Source organism: Cupressus sempervirens, chromosome 11 (genome assembly GCF_028749045.1).
Source record: "Cupressus sempervirens isolate cs-2001-9-10 chromosome 11, ASM2874904v1, whole genome shotgun sequence".
In the NCBI taxonomy this organism is placed as follows: Eukaryota; Viridiplantae; Streptophyta; class Pinopsida; order Cupressales; family Cupressaceae; genus Cupressus; species Cupressus sempervirens.
This window is the reverse complement of record NC_143128.1, coordinates 827754950-827780492: the sequence shown is the minus strand read 5'-3', so window position 1 is coordinate 827780492 and position 25543 is coordinate 827754950. Positions and strand designations below refer to the sequence as shown.

Here is a 25543-nt window from a genome sequence, read left to right as displayed (position 1 = left end):
AATTTATTATTTCCTTCATCGCTTGGCTTATTATTTGAAAAGTAATATTTTTTCCCTTTCTATTTGAATTTTTCTTCAATTTTTGTAGCATATTTGAAAGGAGTTGCCAATGTTTCAATTTTTATGAATTCCATTTCATTTTGAATATATCTATGAAGCCCACTATGATATTTCAAAAGTTGATGCTTCTATGAATCTTCTATACCAAGTTTTGTAGAGAGTGTATGGAATGTATTGGTGTAATCTTGTATAGATTGGTCCCTCTTTTTTTGGAGCAACTTCCATTCTATATATTTCTATTTATATAGATCTTCAAGCAAGTATGCTTCTTTTATGTATTGCACAAATTCTCCCCAATTGGGTTTGTTATCAGAGATTATTCCCAAACCTTCTCCATCTTAACTTTCTTTATTCAATATTTTTGTTTCCCATGCTAGTTTGACATGAGTTTCAACTTTTGAGAGGGAAAACGTTATTTTTTCTGCATCGAAGAAATGATTTATAGAGAAGTATCATTCTAACTTCGATAACCAATAATCAACAAAATCAACATCAACTTTTGCTTCAAAATTTGGGATATCAAAATTTACTTGTACTTTAAAAGGGGTGTTTCGATGGAATGGGCCTAATGAATTGGGAAATTTTTGGGTCTTCATTTTTTTTGAAAACTCACTCATCATCTCTTCTTATTTCCTAGCCAAAGCCTCTTCCACCATTTTATTCACAACATCTACTAAAATATTTGACATCTTTAGTTTTGTGCACCAAAACAAGGTATTAGAAAAATCTTGCATGACCAATCCTAATCTTTGATAGGAAGTTCTTGTGTTAGTCAGCATGCATGAGCATTCCTGCTTTGATCCCACTGATATGATTTTTTAAATAAATGAGCTAGAACACAATATCTGGTGAGAACCAAATATCTGCGATATCAATGTTCAATTTCTAGAAAACTTGCAAAAAATCAAAAGAGAGTTGTATGAAAAACAAAATCCATCATCTTATTCAAATGTGAAAAAATATATACAATGATGGAACATCAAAAGTCACCATAGACAAGAATTCAAAATGTATATGTGGCTATAATAAAAAATAACAATATTAAACTAAAACTAATCAAAACTAGGTGTTTAATTACCCCAACTTGTCAGGGTCATAAATTTTGACCTAGAGCTTAGAATTTAGAACTGCTTACATCATTGGAAAGAAGAACTAAAAATATAATTTTAGTCTCTAAAATAGTGAAGTGAGGCTTTGGCTATCTAGTTTTAGGGACCAATGAAAGTTTTAACTTGAAATTTTGAGTGTAAGGCCTCCAAAAAAAGCCAAATAAAAAGATCTAGAATTTTTTTAAAAATATATGAACAATATAGTTTCAAAAATATGATCTTCTGCATAATCTGGATTACCAACAATTGGAAAAATGCCAATGTGAGGGTTTGATTTGGAGAAAAATTTTGCCATTTGGTGAAGTTGTGACCTTCATTAACTGCTACCAACATTATTTTTAGCAAGGGTGAATTTTTCTGAAGATCTTCGACGTTGATTTATAACACTTTGATAGATTGATAGCTAAATAACTAGGGTTGTGTGTGCACTTACTAATTCATTTTACTATAGTACATTTTCCTGCAGTTGAAATCAAATTCAAAATTTATTTGATAATTCCAATTGGCTATTATACCATCTACAATTTAGGTATCAAATCTAAGTGTATTGTGGTCATATGTGTTGTTCAAAGATTGGTTTTGAAAAGTGAGTGTCAACTCACTTAACCCATTTATTTAGTTCATCTCGAACTAGTAATACATGTTGAGCACAACATGTAAATATTAGACCACATTGAGTTGCAACGAGTGCCAAGTCACTCAGGTGTCGAGCATATAGACCATGTCAAGTGATTCAGGAGTTGAGTAAATAGTGGATGCTGAGTAATGCAAGTGCCAAGCCATAGTATATAGAATAGTGCATGTTGAGCATTAGAGACTTCATATGCTAAGTGACATAGTTTTGACATATTTGTTTGTAATGGCACAAACAACTATGTAAAACATTTTTGTGCCAACTTAAAGATAGATTTCAATATTTTGATGGGAAGGATTAAATAGAAAAATGGATGAATCCTAGTTGTAAATTCATACCTAACCCTAAACAACCAAATTCTTCTTAAGGAGGATGAAGCCCTAAAATCTTTATGACATGGGTGAGTGATCAAATTGGAGGAGCAAACAAGTAGAGCAGTCAGAGAATAGAAGAAAGAATAACATTGATACATCTAATTGTGAAGGATCAATAAGACATTATGTAGAGGTGATCTGTTATTAGACAAGCAAGTGCCAACTGTAGGATCTATGCTGAGACATTTTATCACATGATTTTAGTTAAATCTCTTAACAAAGTAGTCCTAGCAGGCTGTATGAAATCCTTTAACAGGGTTCTTACTTAGTTGTAAGTTGAAGTCCTGTAAGAAGGTACACTTCTAAGAGGGTGTTGAAATCCTCTAACAAGGTGAGATCTAATAGTCTTTGTAAGCATTTAACAGGGCAGACCTTTCACAAGGTAGATCATGTTTCATGCTCAAATCATTGCAGCCTTCATTGGATACACTTTATTACTGCAGTAGTAAAGATTTGTGGGTGTAATCATATCTAGTCTTATGTGTGTGAATGCTTACATGGTTACATGTTTTAGATGCATATGCTTTACATGTTATTTTAGCTTACTTATGCATGCAATAAATGAATGGTGAAATTTTTATGGGTCCAAGATTAAACTACTAATTCACTCCCCTAGGAATTTACTCTTTCCACTTCTAATTCCAACAATATGATGAGTATATAAATGAGGGTTTGGTGTTGCTTGTCACCAATGATTTTAAAGATTTTTTGTGTCAATCTCAATCAATTAGAGTTTATCATAATAAATTATTAAATTCTAATCTTTGTAGTGGTTAGGAAAACCTTTTGAAATAAAAGTAAAAATATAAATGTCATGTTATTACATTCCATTTTCATTAATGAATTAGAAATAAAGTCAAGGTTTTTCCATTACATTAATCAGGGACATGACATTTAAAATGTTCACCTAATCACATTCTCTAATATGAATGTTACATTTTAAAGTTGTGTCAACAAGAAGGAAATAAAACTCCTCATAATGATTTTTTAATGTACCTTATCAAAGTAATATAGGTAGTTTGTAGGCTCATCATGGATAATTGATGTATGTCCAACTAGTTGTGTTGCAAGATAAGATACTGATAGACTGAGGATAACATCGGATGTAGGTGCAAACACTTTTGGAGGCTTGGATGAGTTTGGATGTTGGACCAATGCTGAAAAGAAGTTTTTTCAGCACTTGCAAATGTATACAAGATGTTTATCCATAATTATAACTGTATTCTTGCATATCTTTCTAAAAAGAAATGTCATGTTTGTGTTCCTAGTAAATGAAAATATGTTAAGCATGGCATGGACCTTAAGGCTCAAGAAACAAATGTTATTTTTGAACAATGCTAATGATAAGAATCTTCCTCCTTAACTCTACTACTCCAACCAAAGTAGGCTATCTAGAACAATGAAGAGACAAAAAAAGTGAAAAAAGAAAAAGGAAAAGAATATAAATGACTTAGAGTGAACATTATTTTAGGATCATGTCAACATCTAGGAAAGTCTAGAGGATGAGGTTCTATGCTTTTCAATTTACTTGGTCTATTTTCTACAAGAAAAACCATCACCAATCCCCAAGTTATATGGACATTGAGGTGGAAATGCATCAACCAAGCTCCTGCCCATCCAAAAGAAAAATATTCAAAGTTCCAAACATTATGAAATTCTGATTACATTAATAAAATTGATGTATTTGGTGGTACCCTCTCTTTAAGTGTATAATCCAAAACTATTTCTAGAGCATTAAATTGCTTTCCAAGCTTCTTGCTAATGCCATCAATTGTCTCGTTCTTGCAAATACCATGTCCATCTTTGCTAAACTAATTAAAAGAGTATTTTGCAAGGTCAGGGTGATTTTGGATTAGAATATTTTTACAAGACAACATCTTATCCTTTTCCAAGAAGATGGAGGTCGAACCCCCACTATTGTTTGCTCTCTCAACCAATGCATGAGAAAAAGCCACAAAAGCATCCATGTAACATGCTTTTTCCATCAAGCTCTCCCAATTTAGATAACTATTAGATTTATACAAGTATCTAGAAGAAGGTGAATATGGGTATGAATTGAAATCTAGGCTACATTCTATAGTTCAGATTAAAATGAAAGAAATGACATTAGTATTCACAAAAGATAAAAAGTAGAACAAGGAACTTACACAAGCATTATACATTAGTTAAGAAGAGTTGATAGAAAGAAAGTGTTAAAATAGTTTAAATGGGTATAATTAGCAGTATTTAAAACATTATAAGAAAAGGAATTGACTATAAAAATTTATCACTTTTTTCTACAAGTCAGTCAGTCATTAGTGTATAATGCTTAAATCAATTGAGTATTAGATATAGTAGAAACATCATGAATTGCAACAAAAATTTCTTCTTGTAATATTAGAAAGTTTTAGTTTTTTATAAGTGTATAAAAAAGTGTTAAATCCTAAGAACATGTGGAATATATACCACTATTATTACGAGTATCAAAAGTTTTAAGTTGGATAGTTGAGTAGATGAGATTTTATCCCTCAAGGGCTCAAAGTTTGAGAATTTATTTTAGCAATACGAAGTTGAAATGGAATTGTAAGTGAAAGGTTAAATTTTTAGATATATACATGACATCTAATTATACAATTAGAAAAGTTCTCAAGCATTAGTTAAAATAGTTTACCAAATGACTATTTAACAATTTTAGTATGCAAAGTGTGATGTTTATGTTAGAATTTTTTTAGAATAACTAAGAGGATGGGGGGAGAAACAATTATTCAAGGTCCAGATGTCCCTTTCAAACATTTCATTGAGTGGGATAAATCCATTCAATCATTCATTTATGCAAACTTTAACTTGTCCGATTAGCAAGTTACTATAAATCAACATGCAAGTATAACACACAGGAAATCAACACATGACATAGTGATTTATGTGGAAACCCAATTTAGGAAAAACCACCAGTAATATGCTACTCAATTCTCACCCTTCTGAAGTGATACCCTATGAAAGGTCTACCATGTTAACGGCTTACAACACACATTGTTAAATGTGATCTCATTAGAGGATTTAACCACCCTATTAGAAGTGGGCCTAGTAAAAGGACTTTAGAAAATTCACTTGGAATGCCACCCTATTAAAGGATTTACAAATGGCTATTAGGCCAACCTAAGTCCATAGGATTTTTAGATTTAATACAATTGCTAGAGAGTATCAGAAAATCTTGACCTGACTACAACATACAACTTATCTTGTAGATTTCAGATCACTTCTCTACTCATATCCTTGTCTGGCCTTCTATCTCTACAACTCTTAACTGCTTGTATTTTCTTTCAAGCTTTGTCTTTTTGAGTCTCCATACTCAATTTACTAGTGAAATATTCTCTTCATAACCACTTGTAGAAGAAAAGCCTATGTGCTCTTCCTTATCCTTCTTGACACTCTTTCAATCACTCCATAGATTTGACACTTCTATAGCAACAGTATTAGTAGCTCCTTGCTTCTTGGTCTATGACATCTTAAATAGAAGTCTTGGAGTTCCTTTTCCCTCTCAATTCTTCCATTTCTCAATTTCAATTCACATGGATTAGGTAGGATACATTGTATCTAACCCATATTATGTTTCCTATAGAAACTTCTTGAATAATCCTTTAGAATTCACCCAAAAATGGTTTACATAAGATTTTGTGCCAACAACTCATCATACTTATCTTCCAAATTGTTCACAAAATTCAATGCAACCACTATGTCAGCTCATTGGAAAATCTTCATCATTTGAAATAATGTAGTAGCTCGACACTATTGAAATACTAGTGCTCAACACATACTTTGTTACTCAACATCAACTATGTTTTTCCTGATGATCAACACCTGAAGATCACTCGACACTAACTAAATTTTTTCCTAATGCTCAACACCTAATATTTTACTTAGCACTTGAAGATCACTTGGCACTAACTAAAAATGTCTGTTACTCAGCTTCTATTAAGAATTTTCTTGGCTTCAACTGACTTGCTCGACACCTTCTGATGATCAAAGTTAAAGCTTTGTAGTCAACCTTGTTACAACTTCTTCTTCCAATGTATCTAAGTGTGACCGACCTCTATATCTTTGAGTATTTCATCAATACATTACTTAACCATTGTCTTAACCGATCCTTGCACTTCATTACAATATCACAACTCAACCTTTCCTTTAGGTGCTCTTGTTACATCTTGTTGATCAAATCCTCTTCATCAATCAACTAAGTGATAGTGCATGAATCTTATAAGCGAATATCATCCCTACATATAGTAGGTTTGACATCAATGGAAAAAAAATGATTGAAAACAATATTTTACAATAATCTCCCTCTTTGATCTTCAACAACAATGAGCTTTTCAATCAGATTTCAAACAATCTCCATCTTTGGCATTGATGGCAAACCAAATTGATCAACTATCAAACTAAACTATTCCACCATAAAACTCACTAGGTTAGAACAATAAGTCAAATGCCAAAAAGTAAGTTGTAACATCACATCTCCTACTACTATTCTAATTGATTCATTTCACTTCTCCCTCTTTGCTGGTGTATCCTTTATCTTTATCTTTATCTTTCTTCATCTTCTACTGTTCTAATCAACATTTGAAATTTCTCTCTACTTGTTTGATCCTTTATCTTTAATAGTCTTTTTGATCAATTGTTCACTTCTCCCTCTTTGACAACAATGCCAAAGATGTATTAGCATCTTTAATATGTAGATGTAGCTTTTATAGATTTAGTCAAACTCCCTTTGTCACCTTTCTTGTGACCAATTTGAAGTTTTCAAAACTTCTATTACTTTAGGCATAGATCCCAAAGTAAACATCCTTCGCATCAATGTGTAAAATCTTCAACATTTGGCTTATTTGATGAAGGGCATTCTTGCTTTTACTTTAAGTAGCTTTAGCTAAGGGAATCACCCCTAACTTACCTCTAAGATACTCAAAAGAATCTTTAGGTAGTTCTTTTGCGAAGATATTCAAAATCTATTCTTTTGAGTGAACATATTCCATCTTCACTTGTTTATCTTCCACTAGCTCTTTTACATAGTGATACCTAATTGAAATATGCTTGGTTTTAGCATGCATTACTGGATTCTTTGATATATTGATAGCACTTGTATTATCACAATAAAGTGTCACAGGCACAATTACCTCTTCCTTCATACCTTGCAAAAAATGTTTGTTCCACACAATATTAGTGTAGTTTATAGTAGCTGCCACATTTTCAACTTCAGTAGTAGACTGTGAGGTGTAGCTTTGTTTTTTACTTGTCCATGTAATCAACCTCTTTCCTAAGAAAAGTGCTCCTCCACTGGTGCTTTTTCTATCATTAATGTTACCTCCTCAATCTGCATCAATATAAGCTCTCAGTTCAAATTTATCATTCTTTTTGTAATACTAACCAAAGTCATCAGTTCCTTCCAGGTATCTCAATATTCTTTTTACGACCATCAAGTGGTTTTCTCTTGGATTGGTAGAAAATCTTGCCACTATTCCAATAGTTAATGCAATGTCTAGTCTACTATGTAGAACATATTGCAGCTTTTCAATCATTGATCTATACAATGTTTGATTTACTTTAGTAGACTCATCATTCTTGGATAGCTTATGTCCAGTTTTCATTGGTGTGCTGACTAGTTTTGAGTCTTCTAGCCCAAATGTTTTGAGTACTTCCTTGATATATTTGGATTGAGTCACAAATATGCCATGCTTCAACTAATGTACTTGTAATCCAACAAAGAATTTGATTTCTCCAAACATTGACATCTCAAATTCATGCTTCATTTGATTTGCAAAATATTTGCATAAAACATCATTTCCTCCAAATATAATGTCATCAACAAAGATTTCTAAAATCAAAATGTCTTTACTTTCCTAAGATTTGATGTACAAATTTCTATTGTCATATGTTCTTTCAAATCCTATTTTTACAAGATATTTTTTCAACCTTTCATACCATGCTCTTTGTGCTTGCTTCAGTCCATAAAGTGTTTTGTGTAGTTTGCAGACCATGTTCTTGTTCTTCTCATCGACAAACCCCTTTGGTTGTTCTATGTAGACTTCCTCTTCCAGTATACCATTCAAAAAAGTCAACTTCAAATCCATCTGGTAAACTTTGAAACCTTTATATGAAGCATATGCAAGTAATGTTCTTACTCCTTCCATTCTTGCAACAAGAGAAAATGTCTCTCCATAATCCAATCCTTCTTCTTGTGTATAGCCTTTGCAAACTAGTCTAGCTTTGTTTCTTATTACTTCACCATTCTCATCAAGTTTGTTTCTAAATGCCCACTTGGTACCAATCACATTCTTATCAGATGGTCTAGGGACTAGAGACCAAGTTTTATTCTTCTCAATCTGATCTATCTCTTCTTTCATGGCCTTATACTAGTCATCATCTTGCAATACATCTTTGACTATTTTGGGTTCAACCTTGCTCGGTAGACATGATTCATTTTTTAGTCTATTCCTTGTCATTGGTATAGCATCCTTATCACCAATGATTTGATCTGCAGGGTGATGTCTTCTTACATACTTAACTAATATGGGTTTAGTCCTTCTTTCCACATTTGATCCTTCAGCTTTAGAGTCATTTCATTCTTCTTCATCAGATAATTCATCATTCCTTTCATTTATATTGTTTTTAGAACTAGTTTGTTCATTTTCTACATTATGTAGCTTGGCTTCTAAATGTAACTCAACATTCACAGGCTGAGACTCGACAGATACTAAAGTTTGTTGCTGGTTCCCAACTTGATTTGCAACATTGTCTTTAGCTATCATTCCTTCATAGAAGTATAAAAAGGATCTATAATCCTCTATTTTCTTTGACTCATCATCCTAAACTTCTGCATGCTCACCAAAATTTACATTTGCACTCTCCACAACTTAGTTGGTGTTAATATACAAACACTTATATGCCTTACTTTTAGTGGAGTGCCCAAGAAATATTCCTTCATCACTTTTTGTATCAAACTTTCCATTTCTAGTGTCTTTTAGAATATAGCATTTACAACCAAACACTTTGAAATGTTTAAAATTAGGTGAATGACCATACCATAATTCAAAGGGTGTTGCATTTGTACCTTTCTTAGCTTGAACTCTATTCAATGTGTAGAATGCAGTACTTACAACTTCCCTCCGGTACTTAAGTGCAAAATTTTTCTCCATCATCAAGGTTCTGGCACAGTCAATCACTGACCTATTTCTCCTTTCAGCAATACCATTCTATGGTGGAGTTCTTAGTGCTGACATTTCCCTTTTGATATCTCTATCATTGCAAAATATTTCAAATTCTCTTGATGTGAAGTCACCTCCTCTGTCTGACCTTAGGAATCTTAGGTTCTTTCATGTTTCCTTCTCAACTCTAGCCAAATACCACTTGAACATTTGAAATGCATCAGATTTTTGTTTTAAGAACATAGCAGTCATCATTCTAGAATAATCATCTACAAAAAGCATTATGTATCTGTGTCCTAGGTAGCTTTGTACTTCTATTGGGCCACATAAATCTGTATGAACTAACTCTAGAACTTCATTGGAAGTATAAGATTTTCTTTTGAAACTAGATTTAGTGATCTTGCCTAGTCGACATTGTTTACACATCGTGTTTTCAAGTTTCTTTAACTTGGGCAATCCTCTGGCCTTTTTTTTTTTTTCCCTTATGCTGATTAGATTATCAAAATTAACATGACACGGCCTTTTATGCCACAACCACACATCATCAAGTCTAACAAGAAGACATTTTGCTTCTTCCATATCTATGTAAAATAGATTACTCCTAATTTGTTCACCTTTTCCTATCAGATTTCTATCAATATCATAGATCTTGGTAGTTTTGTTTTCAAATTCCACTTTGCAACCTACATTGCCTAACTAAGATAGACTCAACAAGTTGTAGTTCAATCCTTCAACATAGTATGCATTGTCAAATGAAATTTTCTCTGTAAGTTTGATAGAGCCTTTTTCTTTGATTTGACATGGGGCATCATTAAAAAATCTAAACCAATTTCCATCATATTCAGTAAAGGTAACGAACTTGCTTTTATCTCCTATCATGTGATGTGAGCATCCACTGTCTATGATCCACTTGTCATTCTTGTTCACACAGGTAACCAATGTTGTTGCTTCATCTTCATTTTTATCTGATTCATCCTTTATGGCTACATAGACTACTTCATCCTCATTTTCATCAGAATCTTCTTCAACAATGCAACATCTCTTGCCTTTCTCCTTGTAATCTTTACTATCATCTTCTCTTTTGTTCCTAAACTTGCTTCCTTCTTTAAAGTTTTTCTTCTATGGGTATCTTGTAGCTATATGACCTACTTCATTACAATTGAAACATATGATAGGAAGCTTACCTTTAAATTTTCCTTTACCTCTATGAAATCTCCTGGCTAGTAGTGCTTCTAACTATTCCACATCTTCCTCATCTGTGTTGCTATCACTGGATGCATGTTTTCCTTTTCTTCTTCTTTTTCTTGATGTGTCGTCCTCAATATCTTTTATTGTCATTTTGGCCTTGAAAGTAGATTCAAGGTTCTCAGGTCTGTAATTGTCAAAATTGGATAGCTGAAATGCAGTCAATCTTCCAACTATTCCTTCAAAAGTTAGTGTGTTTCCTTGTACACACCTCATCTCTTGAATGGTTGAAACTCTTATAGCATAGATAGGGAGTAGAGTTCTCAAGTATTTGCTGATTGATGTTTCTTCTTCCAGTTGACCACCTAGACTTCTTATTGCACTTACCACTTCTTTTATTCTTGCAACATATTGAGAAACATTTTCACCTTCCTCCATCTTCATGTCATCAAACTTCCCTCTTAGGCTTTCTCTCTTTTCTCTCTAGACATTTTGATCTCCTCCATAGATTTCTGATAGGGTTTTCCACATCTTGAATGCAGTATCACAGTCTTCAACATCATCATATTCAACATAGCTAAGTATAGAGGAAATCTCCAACATTGCTTGATTGTGCTCCTTCTTTTTGTTCAAATCATCTGCAGTAAGAGGTCCTGTTGGAGTTACATGTTCTATTCCAATTGAAGTTTGTGCATACTCACCTATTGATCCAAGGTGCAATTTCATCAAAATTTTCCATGTAGCAAAGTTGTCTTTGTTAAGCTTCGGAACTTCTCTCTTGGACATCTTGATCTTCCTGCTTCTAGTACCTTGAAACTAAATCAGCAGAAGGCTTTGATACCAACTGTTAGAATTATTTTAGAATAACTAAGAGGGGGGGTGGGGGGTGAATTAGTTATTCAAGGTCCAAATGTCCCTTTCAAACTTTTCACTAAGTGAGATAAATTTATTCAATCATTCATTCATGCAAACTTTAACTTGTCTAATTAGCAAGTTACTGTAAATAAACATGCAAGTATGACACACAGGAAATCAACCAATGATTACTTTAGTGGTGAATCTTCTCCTTTTGGCGATCCCGTCTGACAGATCAATCATCATTTGGTGAATATTTATCATATTTGGGTCCAACCGTGTCACTGGATATTTATCATATTTGGGTCCAATGCCAGGGGTGGTTGCCCATTAGTTATCACATGATTGGTCAAAAATATCAGTGCAATCGCCAATGTGATATACAGTTTGGATACATTTAATTTAAACATATCGCCAACCTTTGCATGTTGTTTCTTATTGGCTGATGTTATTTAGCCATTACTACAACCATATAAATTTTCCCTTCGGTTGGGTGTTGCCAACCATTTTACTGACATGTGTCAATCACCTACCCCATTTAGCCAACTATTTCCTACTATGGGCTTGCATAGGAAGGTGCATTTTTCCTGCATTTGACATTCCCACTTGTTAATCTTGCCTAATTCGCCAACCTAGATTGGACTATAAGAAATTATTATTCTACACAATTCATTATTTTCTAGTTTGGAGACTGGCATTTCTTATTGCTGCCAAACTTTTAGAGTGCCGAGTGCATTGGCCATTGACTTGTGGATCGTAGTTTTGTAAAAGGCAAGTGATTTTTAAATTATTTTGTAAGTGGTACTAGTTTTTCTTTAGTTTTACTATCCAGTGTCTGCTAGTGACTGGACATCTCAAATGCTAAGATAGCCTATAGGTATTAGGTTTGTGAATTATATTGGGTAGTACCATAAACTATAGTATTGTAGTAGTAGTACCCTTTTTTGAGAATAAATCATATTATTGTTATTATATGTAGTCTAAGTAGTTAAGTCTTTTTTTCAACAACTAAGTTGATATTTTTTTGCAACTTTTATTAGTTTGCCATGTCAAACAAGAGGGGTACAATCTCTAAAATCTAAGAGAGGCCACTATTACTAAAATGCAGAACCATAGCGGCATATTTTGGTGGTGAAAATGTTGGCAACCTACAAGATTCACAAGTTAGATCTCTAGTGGTTATTGAAAAAGGAGATTCATCACAAGTTGGACCCTCAGACAGTATTGAAGTTCAAGTTGGTGAACCTGATATCTCAGTCGAGGATGAACTTGAACAAGATCTAGAGAAACTTCCCCTGAGTAGGGAGTCACAAACTGAGATTATAGAGTTGGAGTCAGTCCTGGACCAGTCAGTTGAGAAAACCAAAATTGATTCCATAAATCAGGTTCATGCACAAAATGAGAAAATAAAACTGGAATCAAAGAAAGATCGATCTCGCTAGGAGCTGTCTAAAAAGAATTTTTAGTTAGAATGGGTGGAAAAGTACTAGTTCATTAAACCGACACCCAATCCAAATGATGGTGAGCCTCCTACAGAATGCAGATGTAAGATTTGCATAGAGATAATAAAGAAGGAGAAGAGGCTACAACTTAAAATTGATACCATAGAAAAGCATGTCGGTAAAGTTTACAAGAAGGAAACTATAGATGGAGTCAAAAAATCCATGCTAACTTAGAAAACAAAGGACAACTATCTGCATATTAGGAATTTTGAAATATATGAGTTACACCAAAAAATACGGGAGAAGCGTTCTACAGTAAAAGGCTCCATTGAAGATTTCATTGGAAAGAAATGGAAGTGCAAAATATGGGAAAAGTAGTTTAGTTAGGTGTGGCCTTTTATATATTGAGTACAGGACACCCTATGATGGACTACCCTTCAATGACTGCATTATTGCATTTTTTGAAAACTCAAAACTATCCTAATAGTCACTAGTCTATAAACAACAGGTGGGAATGGACTAAATCTCTTGCACAAGTTGAAATAGAAGATATGAAGGAATCTATAAAAAACTCAAATTTCATTGCATTGTCTCTAGATGAAGTTACAACTATTGATAATACTTCTGAGGTGTGCATGCATGTTTAAACAATCTTTGTCGTCAACCATTTCTACTATCTATTGCTAAATTGAATTGTAGTGCGACAGTTGAAAACTTATATGAATTATTAAAGACTACTCCAATTGAATTTGGACGTTTGAATAGCATGGAGATTGCCAAAAATTTGGTGTGTGTTGGAGCGGATGGTGCTTCAATTATGCAAGGTCATAAAGGTGATCTTTGCAAAAAGATCAAGAATGATTTGGCACCCTACGCTATTCCCATTCATTGCATGTCCCATCGAATGGATCTAGCTTTTGGAATTGTTAGAAATTTTGGTTGTATAAGTAAAGTGGAATCTCTGATCAACTAGATTTACCAATACTTCTATCAAAGTCCAAAACAAGTCCGAGAATTTCAACACTTTCCTGCAGGACTTACTGATGGGAGGAAGCTTCTTAAAGACAATGATGCCAGATGGATCTCTTTGGATGGACCAATGCATTGAGTAATGTCTAAATACATGTCATTGCTTCGACTAATCCACTATGTGCAAGATAGATTCCCTCGGCTATATTCAAGCCTAACTAATGTTAAGGTACTCTTAACTTTAGCAACTAATCTCCCCATGCTATAAGACATGAGAAATATTATAAAAAAGGTTCAACAAAGAGCTATGTACATTGCAAAATATAATAAGCTACATAAAATGACATGTAGTAGCCTGGATACTCTATACCGATTATTACCATTAGATGAAACAAAGTTTGCAAAGTCGTTAGAAATTTCAGATTTCAACAATCCTAGGAACTTTATATATATTGGTGCAAACGATGAGGTATATGCCAAGGTATGTGGAGTTGACATACCAATGCAGTACTATGCCTGCATCAACCCCAAATCCAACCCCAACGAAGTAGGAATCAAAGTTGAATAAGAACCAGAGAAGGTACTTTCACGTCTTACAAGTGAAGCCTTCAAGAAGATCAAAGACTTTTTGCTTGACTCTATCAAGCGAGTTTTCTACAATCTGTCATCATAAATCAGATTCAGATTCCCTCTAGAGGAACTGTTGGAAGTAATGTCAATTATTTTTCCACAATATTGGTCTCTAAACAGTCCAACTAATTTTTGAAAAAGGATGACGACTCTGATTTAGCATTTTTGTACACCTAAAGTAATCAATGGAGTCACCATAAATGAAATTTTAGATGAAACTCGACTGAGAGATCAATCATACTCTTTTGCAAACATAATGAGGGAACAATATGGTATTATGGAGAACCCAAATGAAGAGGGAGTGGTAACAAAGCTTTGGAAAAACCTTGGTGAGAGCAATCAGTTGAGAGAGGGAATACCAAAATATTTCAAGGTTACCAATTTATGTTTGACAATGATATTGAATTCAGTGGAGGATGAGAGAGTTTTCAGTACTTTGGGTTTCCTTAAGTCAAAGGTTAGAAACAAATTAGACAAAAATTTGGATAATTGTCTGAGGCTCTATAATTCTAGGTATGAGGTAGAAAATTTCCCTTATGACAGGGCTATCGGTATTTGGAGAAAGCAATGTCAAAGAAGAGGGATTGCCAACATTTCAAACACAAGTGGCAGTAGTTCATATCATGATATTGAAAGTCAAAGCAATGAAGATGATGTTGAATTTGGCATGCATAGTGAGTCTGATGCTGACAGTGAATCTGAAAAAAACACAACAAACAATGAAATGTTATATGCAATAAATGAGGAGGATTTTGATGATAGTGATGCTAAGCCGGTCCAGGCAGAATGGCAACTATAGTAGCTTCTCAACCTTCTGCATGAGTCAAGTAGTAGGCTAGTAGCTCTGAATCTAAGACTCTACCTACTAATTAATTATGTAACATGTTTGTAGAAGTTAATTTATAGCCTTCTTTCATTGCCCCTTTATAGATGCTTTATTTATTTATTTATTTTTGAACATGTTGATGTTACAAACTTAGTACTTACATGTGGATATTTTCATTGATTGTATTTTTTAAACATGTTGATATTTTCATTGATTTTAGTTTCTTTAAGAAATTGTAACATAATGCATTTAACAGAATAAGCTCCATTTAAAAAAAAATTGTATTATAATTTATAATTAAAAATCAGCCTGTAACATAATACATTTAACGATTGTCAATTACAAACAATTACAACCCTTTGCAAATGACTCAATGTCAAATTGTAATGACCATGAATTCCCTTTTTTAGATACAAGGGAGCAACAATAGTTGTAGGCCGGTTTGTAATTATATATATGATCAGATATGCTGGCTCTTGGTTCCTGATATGCCATAGTATGCTAGTGCCTGGCTGCCCAACCATCATGATATGTTGGCTCTTGATTCCTATAATAATTAACATTAAACAAAGTTGAAATTAAATCCAAAATTTGAAATTAAAGAGCAGCAAGTAACAAAAAAACTATAGTGCTATCACTTACTAAGTTGTTACAGTGTTACTACTTAGTGCTATCAACTATGACTGCCACTGATAGCAATAGTAATAGTTTGAGAAGATGACCTAGCTTCACTGAATTTCTTTAGGGTGCTCCATTCTACATCATTTGGAAGCCCCAATTTTTTGAGGTTGTAGATAATTAGTTGTAGTTTCTTCAACAAAAAATACTTCTGAGAGATAGATTCATATGATAGGAGGAATCTATCTACAACATCACTTATTGTTGACAGTGGTTTGATGCAACTTGCAATTCCCTCCGAAGTGAATTCCTTAGGCAATTTCCCTAAATCAGAATTCATCCTACCTTGCAACTTTTGCATGTAATTTTCATTTCCAATGAATGTGCCTTTTGAGTTAGCTAGATTTCGTAATCCAACATTCAGCAAGTTCACTATGGTGTTATTCATCTTCATCAACTCTTTGGAAGTAGAATTGAGTGATTCACCAATTCGTGTTACTTCTTCACAATGTTGAGAGACATTAATGGCCATTACACAGGCATCCAAGCAGTTGTTTATTCCATGGTTTTCCAAATCCCTATCACTGAATCTCTTTAGTTTATTGAGAACTTGGTCAGAAAGATCTTTTAAGGAACTAGTGAAGATTTGTCTTTTAGCCTGAAAATCAATTTTTACATTTTCAAAGACAACTCTGAGATTGTTATTTAAATCAAGCCATTTAACCAAACCATCATTGATCGTCATATTTTGTCCCAAATTTATTGTTTTATAAGCTTAACTATGTTTATTATAGTATCTTTCACATGATGGTCTTCAGAAGAGGTTGTTCTATTTTCTGCTATTACATTCTCTACCTTTTTCTTCATTTCAAACATCTCTTTTTCACTCTGTTTTTACATTTCCTCTAGTTGCCTTCGCCAGTCAGTTGCTTTCTTCTTCTCATCCTCCAATTTCTTCTTCAAATCTTGAATTTTATTTGCAGTAGTTACCTCTTTTTTCTTCTTTTCCTCGAGTTCCCTTTTCAAATCATGGATTTCCTTTGAAGTGGACTCCTCCTTTTTCTTCACACTATCCAATTCCTTCTTCAAATCATGGAGACTTTGAGTAGACTCCTCTTTCTTTGTGTTCTCCAATTCCTTTCTCAAATTGAGGTTTTGCTTTGTAGCTGACTCCTCTTTTTTCTTTGCATTCTCCAATTCCCTCCTCAATTTGTGAATTGTGTTAGTGGTTGCACTAACACTAGACTCTGTTTTCTTTACATTCTCCAATTCCTCCTTCAAATCACTAATAGTTTTGGCAGTTGAAAACTCTTTTTGTTTCATATACTCCAATTGCTTATTCAAATTGTGGATTGTGGCTACACTATACTCCTCTTTTTTCTTCTCATTCCTTAATTCCTTTTGCAAATTAAAAATCATACTTTCCCTAGACTCCACTTTTTTCTTTTCCTTCTCCCATTAATCCTTCAAAATTTTATTTTCCTTGGCAGCAGATTCCAGCTCAATTTTCAATTGATTGATGACCTTTGCACTACTCTCTATAGACTTGAACAACTATGCAGTAGATGCTTGTTCATTCTAAGTCTTTTTTGGCACTCATCCAATTCTTTAGTCAAATGTTGCACTTGTTCATTCATATTTTCTTGCTAGACAATTGCCTCTGTAGGAGAAGATTTCTTTATCCTATTTTGCAATTCTTTGAGCCTATTATCTTTTTCTTTCTCCTTCACCTTCACATTATCAAGGCCTGTTTGTAACTTTTCTATTTGCTTTGTAAGCTTCTTTTTTTCCCTCTCCACTTTCAGAAGTGTAGAGTAGACCATTTTGTTTCTCTCTTTTGATATATTAATTTTGTTAATATTTTTCACTTTTGACAAATCCATTTGAAGACTGGTAACTTGTATAATGTTACAATTTATTACATTTTGTGGTGGATTATTATCTCTAGCCAGGGGCATAACAGTCATGAAATTCATCATTTCATTGTTTGGATCTTATGTTGGAAATATTCTATTAATAGATCTCTGACATTCGACAACTGCATCACTTTTCAAAGTCTTCATAATTTGGCTATTTCTTTCACTTGTCTGTTCAAACTTTGATGCAAACTTGTTCAAACTAAAATTTGGGTTTTCTAACATAATTGAGTGTTTGAAAGGTGAATTATCAATTGTATCATTGAATGCTGATGCTCCTCCACCTCCAGCTAAACTTACTCCACCTACAATTGTATTTTGAGGATTGCCAACATATTGAAGATGGTGCATTCTAAATCCTTGTGTTTTAGGACTATTTTCAAGGTTTTGTACAGAAGCCACTGGTGCATACATTGCTGAAGCAACTGCTGACATTTCTTGCGATGTAATTATCATAAGTTTTTGCTTTTTTGCACAAGGTTCATCCATGCTAGTGCTAGTGTTAGTGCCAATGCCAGTGGGATCAACTACAACTAGATTTGAAGATTTAACAAATAATTTGTTGGGATGACCTTCAGAAGCAGAAGTATAATGTTTTTTTTCCTTTTTAGATGAATCATCTTCAATCTCAGAGCTTCCAATGATAGGTTTACATCCTCTTTTGGGTGGGTCTGGTACTAGAAATGGATTCCAAATCCCATCACCACTTGCACCAATGGGCCCTATACCTACATAACCTATTTTTTGTATCATAGTTGCTCCTTTACTATATGTTTGTTTAGTATAATCACTCATTTGAAGTTTAATAATATCTCAGCCCCTAGTTGACTTGGAATCCTCAATACTTTGAATGTTAGCATTATACTAGAGGTCCTTCTATCTTTGAATATCATTGTTACTACAACTGTGAAGTTGATATAGTATAGTTGGATGCTCTTTATCCCAATAAGTGTTGAAAAGGTCATCCTCATCAATTTCCTCAAAATTTGCTGATGTCTTTGGTTCACCCAAATTTGCCTCATTTTCAAAAACTCAGTTATCTTGGTTTGACACCAGATTTCAGATATGCATGCCTCTTTAATTGCTTTCATCATAGACTTCTTAGAAGGTTTAGAGGCTTTCTTGTAGAAATTTAAGTATGTCAAAGGCCCTGATTTGTGTGACTCTGATATGTGCAATATCATAATTTGGGATGACAGTTGTTGCATTGAAATATTATTCTCTACTGCATGTTTCTCCATCTCTTTCTTAACCTCATCCCATGAATCCTTTTTTTAAAAACTTTTCTATTAATGACATCTCCTAGTATTGATATTTGCTTGCAGAGTTCCCATCGGCAATAAGTTTTGTTTTTATTATGTTTAGAGGATCATAATTCTAGTGACTAACAAAATGAAAGCCAAAAAAAGTTACCAATTCATTTTCTACTTTGAAAGCCTTTCTCTCAAATGTGAGGCCTCCAATTGCGAAAAGCAAGGAGGGAAATATCATTTTCTTTTGTTGTCCACTAAAAAGTTCACCTACGCTCTCCATTTGCCTTATATATTCCAATGCAAAAACCCTTTCTGTAACATGCATTGGAAGTTTGCAAGGTTCAACTATTGAATTGTAAAACCTTAAGACAATGTACTCTTCCATGAAGAACCAATCAGCCAATTGAATTTGACTTCTTAGTTGAATGCAATCTTTACAAGACGCAGGCAATCTAAACATTGTAGTGCCTGTGATTTTTTAGTAAATAGGTGCCAAAAAGAGGTCTACAAAATAGTTGTAGTTTATATTGTTAGCAGTCATCCTCATCTTATGTGTCCACTCATATACTGGACTTGGTGTCTCTGATTTCTTCTTGGTTTTCTCATCAAACTTATAGACCTCAATATCAAGCTTGTTGTTCTCTATCTCAAATATTGGGCGATGCTTTGCTAAAAGAAAGTAGCACAAGTAACTTGTGAACCTAAATGTCTTCGTCTTTCCTATAGTTGTACTTTGCTTAATCATTAGTAATTGTTGTTGCATAGATTCAACAATGTACTTAACAAAATCATATCTTACTGCTACATTGTCAACTGACTGACCTCGACAATTAATATTATAAATCATTTCAAGAACACTGACCCCCACTTCCTTGTTACTATCCAATCCCAGGAAAAATGATTAAAAAAAAAAAATATTTTGAACCCATGGCACAAAAATATCATACTGATAAGGAGGCTTATGGTCTTTTTCTAGTGTAACACTAGTAGTGGACTCTGAGGGTATTAAAACCTTAATATATGAATCTTGAAAACTTCTTTCCAGCTTGTCATAAGCTTGAGCTAGTTTATCTAAGTCAATGCACTCCTTAGAGCTTTCTGTTCTAAACCCTAACCCTAGGTCTAACAGAGTGAAAAATTCACTCTCAGTTATTGATAAAATTTCCTTCTGAGTGTTTTGGTTTACAGTTGCCTTTCTATTTTCATCATAATTCTGAGTGCATAGCATTACAATTTCAGGGCAAGGGAATACTTCGGGTACAACAAGGTTTGCTAATCTAGTAACTAGAATAGCTAGTTTATTTGTATATGCACCAATACTGCTGTTATATTTGTAATAAATTCTCCCCTTCTGAGAATCTTTCCACTTACTAAACAATGAATGTCTAATTGCCATGATTCCATAATCTCCATGGATAACACGATAAAAAATATCATGACATTCATCGGTGAAACCTAGGGTTTGTAGTACTTGTCTAAGTTCTATAATGGTGTTCTTTTCCTTTATTGGTGCACTCGTTTGGGAGGTTTTTGACTTTATTTTTCTCATGCCTAGCTACTACTGGTTATTAGACTTTAGGCCCTATTCAAAATAATTGTAAAGTGTAAACCTAAGACAATTAAAATCAAGATTTCTATTGTTGCAAATTGAAATGGAATTTTTTTGAAAAAAATTAAATACGTGGAATTGAGATTGGATAATTGGTGTTGTCATTTGATACCCAAGTTTCACACTTTCAGTCTTCAGAAATCAGAACACAAAATGGAATTTTGCCAGTCTTTGAAAATTTAAAATTTGAAAACCCTATGGCTATCGTATCAAACTCTCGTCTTATAGTTCCAGAACTCTCAACTTCACACTCTAAAAAGGTAATACTTGAAGTTTAATAGTTAAAAAAAAAGTAATAAGTAATTAATGATTTTAACTTTTATGTACAATGTACATCTAACCGTAATAAATTGTCAAGACTCAATATTAAATAATGTAGTGATGTACATAAGTTACACGTGTCACAATTTCGGATGAATCTTGGCAGATGGGAAAGCATTACCCAAATCTACCCAAAATTCATCTCGGGTCATCGATCTATACACTATCAAATGGTTATTAATTTATTATTATTATTATATTATATTATTTAATATTATTTATATAATATTACTTATATAATATTATTTATATTAAATTTAAATATAAATAATATTAAATAATATAATATAATAATAATAATAATAATGACCATCTCAATCTGATAGATTGGTAGCCTGGGATGAAATTCGGGCTGATTTGGAGAATCTTTTCCCATCTGCCCAGATTCATCCGAAATCATGACACATGTCACGATTTCAGATGAATCTGGGCAGATGGAAAAAGATTTCCCAAATCGGCCCGAATTTCATCCTGGGTCGTCGATGACTCGATGGTCATTATTATTATTATTATATTATATAAATATTATATGGTTATATTTATGATTATATCATATAGTTGTAATTATATTATATTATAGTATAGTATAAATAATTATATCATATGTTCTATTATTTTTAATTAAATTATTAAATTATTATTGTTGTTAAATAGTTAAATTTTTTTTTAATGTAAGTGCATTGGTTTATATTTTATATTTTAATAATGTATTTTTTTATAAATTATAATATTTTTTTTGCATTCAATTAAAAATAATATTACTTAGATTATGTAATCATTTAAGATTTATTATTATTATGAAAATATATATATATATTTTTTATAATTATTTATTATATAATAGAACATTTAATATAATTATTTATACTATAATATAATATAATAATAATAAATTTAATAAAATATATAATGACCATCTCAATCTGATAGATTGACGGCCCGGGATGAATTTAGGGCCGATTTAGAGAATCTTTTCCCATCTGTGCATATTCATCTGGAATCGTGACATGTGTCACGATTCTAAACGAATCTGGGCAGATGGGAAAAGATTCTCCAAATCGGCCTGAAATTCATCCCGGGCCGTTGATTACTCGATGGTCATTATTATTATTATTATATTATATAAATATTATATGGTTATAATTATATTATATTATATGCTTATGATTATATCATATGGTTGTAATTATATTATATTATATTATAGTATAAATAATTATATCATATGTTCTATTATTTTTAATTAAATTATTAAATTATTATTGTTGTTAAATATTTAATTTTTTTTTTAATGTAAGTGCATTGGTTTATATTTTATATTTTAATAATGTATTTTTTAATAAATTATAATATATTTTTTGGCATTCAATTAAAAATAATATTACTTATATTCTGTAATCATTTAAGATTTATTATTTTTATTTATAATTATTTATACTATAATATAATATAATATAATTATAATAATAAATTTAATAAAATATATAATGACCATCTCAATCTGATAGATCGACGGTCCAAGATGAATTTCAAGCCGATTTGGAGAATCTTTTCCCATCTGCCCAGATTCATCTAGAACCACGATAAATCTGGGTAGATGGGAAAAGATTCTCAAATCGACCTGAAATTCATCCCGGACTGTCGATGACTCGATGGCCATTATTATTATTATATTATATAAATATTATATAGTTATAATTATATTATATTATATGGTTGTAATTATATTATATTATATTACAATATAAATAATTATATCATATGTTTTATTATTTTTAATTAAATTATTAAATTATTATTGTTGTTAAATATTTTTAATTTTTTTTTAATGTAAGTGCATTGGTTTATAATTTATATTTTAATAATGTATTTTTTATAAATTATAATTTTTTTTTGGCATTCAATTAAAAATAATATTACTTAATCATTTAATATTTATTATTATTATAAAAATAATATTATTTTTATTTATAATTATTTATTATATAATATAACATATAATATAATTATTTATACTATAATATAATATAATATAATTATAGCCATATGATATAATCATAACCATATAATAAAATATAAATATAACTATGTAATATAATATAATATAATAATAATAATAATAATAAATTTAATAAAATATATAATGACCATCTTAATCTCATAGATCGATGGTCCGAGATGAATTTTGGGCTGATTTGGAAAAAAAATTTCCATCTGCGAAGATTCATCTAGAATCGTGACACGTGTTACGATTTCGGATGAATCTTCGTAGACGAAATTATTTTTTCCAAATCAGCCCAAAATTCATCTTGGACCGTCGATCTATGAGATTGAGATGGTCATTATTATTATTATTATATTATATAAATATTATATGGTTATAAATTATTATTATATTATATTATATTATATGGTTATGATTATTATTATATCATATCATTATGAATATAGTTATATTATATTATATTATAGTATAAATAATTATATCATATGTATATGATATGGTTATAATTGCAATTAAAAAATATAATTGCAAATGCTCTATTTTTATTCATATTTATTATTTAGTTTCAAAATTAAAATATAATATAGTTATAATATCTATAAATTATTAAAATTTAAAATATATTAAAAATTGTGATAATTATTTATAAACTATTCTTCATCGTTTAAAAGATTTCATAATGAAAAAAAATTATGAATAGGTGACAAGATAAGTATGAAATAAAAATTTGACACATAAATTATCAAAATTATATTTAACTTTGTTAAGGTTATAATCTATTAATCTTTAGTTTTCTTTGAAGCTTCATTTGTTAACTTTTAACCAATCAGATTAAAGGAAAATAGTTAATTATTAATAGTTCACTATTTTTAACTAAGTCACAGACTAACAGTAACATTTCAACAATGCATAATTTGAGAAACAAGATACCAAAAACAAACTTACAAAGTCATAAACTAAGAAGAACAATGATTTGAGAAGCCAAAAACTATTGTTTTCATTGATAATATTTTAGATTGTACAATGTACATAATACTAATTCATAGCTTACATATTCAAAATAGCTGATTAAATCACTAATAAGCCTGGTTTTACTATTTCATAATTTACAAAAAAGGGTAGGGTCCAATCCAAAGAAAAATACAAATATCTTGAAAATAATTTTTTTGACAAACTTTTTCCCTAATTAAAACTTTTTTTTGTTCTAAAGGGCCAAGGGAACAGGGAACATTAAATAGGGAACTAGGGAGGTTGGAAGCACAAGCGAGCTGAGGGGCCAAAGGATTGAAGCCTTTAATCAGAAAGGTCCTCAATTCTGTCCGTGAGGAATCTATTGGAGAAGATGATGTCATTGAACTCATTCAGCCATGTGAAGTCCATCTCATTGATGTCATCATCCAACAACAACCATTTTCATAGAAAATCCCTTCCGAGTTGCGCCCACTTTTGATGGCGAGTCAGGTTGTCATTCATTCATGCCGAGCAAGAAAGGATGCTTATGTAGAATGCACCCTATGCCTTCCTCCCAGCACTCTTCTGCTACATCTACAAAAGGGATGCCAATACCTAGCCTTAGTACTTGCTCAACCACTATAATAATTTTGACATCATCTTCTAAAAATGTTTCCTTAAAAAAATTACGCAGAAGCATCAACATATCTATTCGCCTACCTCCAAGGTCGAGAAGAGACGCGAGGAAGCAGGAGGTAATATCCATGGACACATGGTACCTCTTATCATTTTTCAAGAATCCATGGTCGAGTACCATGCATATAGCATGAAAAATAAAAGGACTTCGGCCATCTACCTTGCAAACCATGGCAAGGACATCATCATGAATTTTACCTAGAAAGGGCTTTTGCCGAGCCATATTAGTGCATTTTAGGTGAATTAGCGTATCCATGACTACAATTCAAAAAACTAAAAACTCTACAAAGTGCAACTACAAACCAAATTCAGATTGAAGAAATTAGAATATGAAAAATGATATTGAAAGAGGAATTGAAGAGCCTATTTAATGGCAGACGGCAGTTGCATCTAATTCTTTGGCGTTTATGATCTTTCATATCTTATTTTTTCATATTCCTATTAATTTTCAAGTGTGTGAGACACTCAAATGTGCTAACATTAATGTTAGACAGTCAATAATGCCTAACATGATAAATGATTTCCATGCAAACTTTTCCACGTGTCTCCATTCAAAAAAATTACGTGTGACTCCAATTCTTTTCAAGCGAGTGGCCCTGAGATGCATCTACTATCATTGATTTCTAACTAATCAACAGTTAATAAAACTATTGTATTTGCTATTAACATAACCAAAGTGACGATAGTCAACTTGATAATTGTGACATTGACGTAATGATGTTACGACATTATTAATAACACACCTAAGACAGTACACAAGTTGGAACTTGAAAGTGACTACTCTGTAAGGAAACTTGGCAACAAATAATATAACCATTTCCACATAACTCATAATAGATCTGAAATAAATATAGAATTAAAATCCACATGCAAGAGAATAGACAACATACCCACAAAATTGTGACACAAGATATACCC

The 25543-nt window shown here is 32.0% G+C and overlaps 1 pseudogene; it reads right to left on the bottom strand.

Moving 5' to 3' along the window:
- The window catches only part of LOC149532121 (DNA replication licensing factor MCM7-like), a 156417-nt pseudogene extending 133784 nt beyond the window's left edge, over positions 1 to 22633 (bottom strand).
- Between the last annotated feature and the right edge of the window lie 2910 nt (positions 22634 to 25543).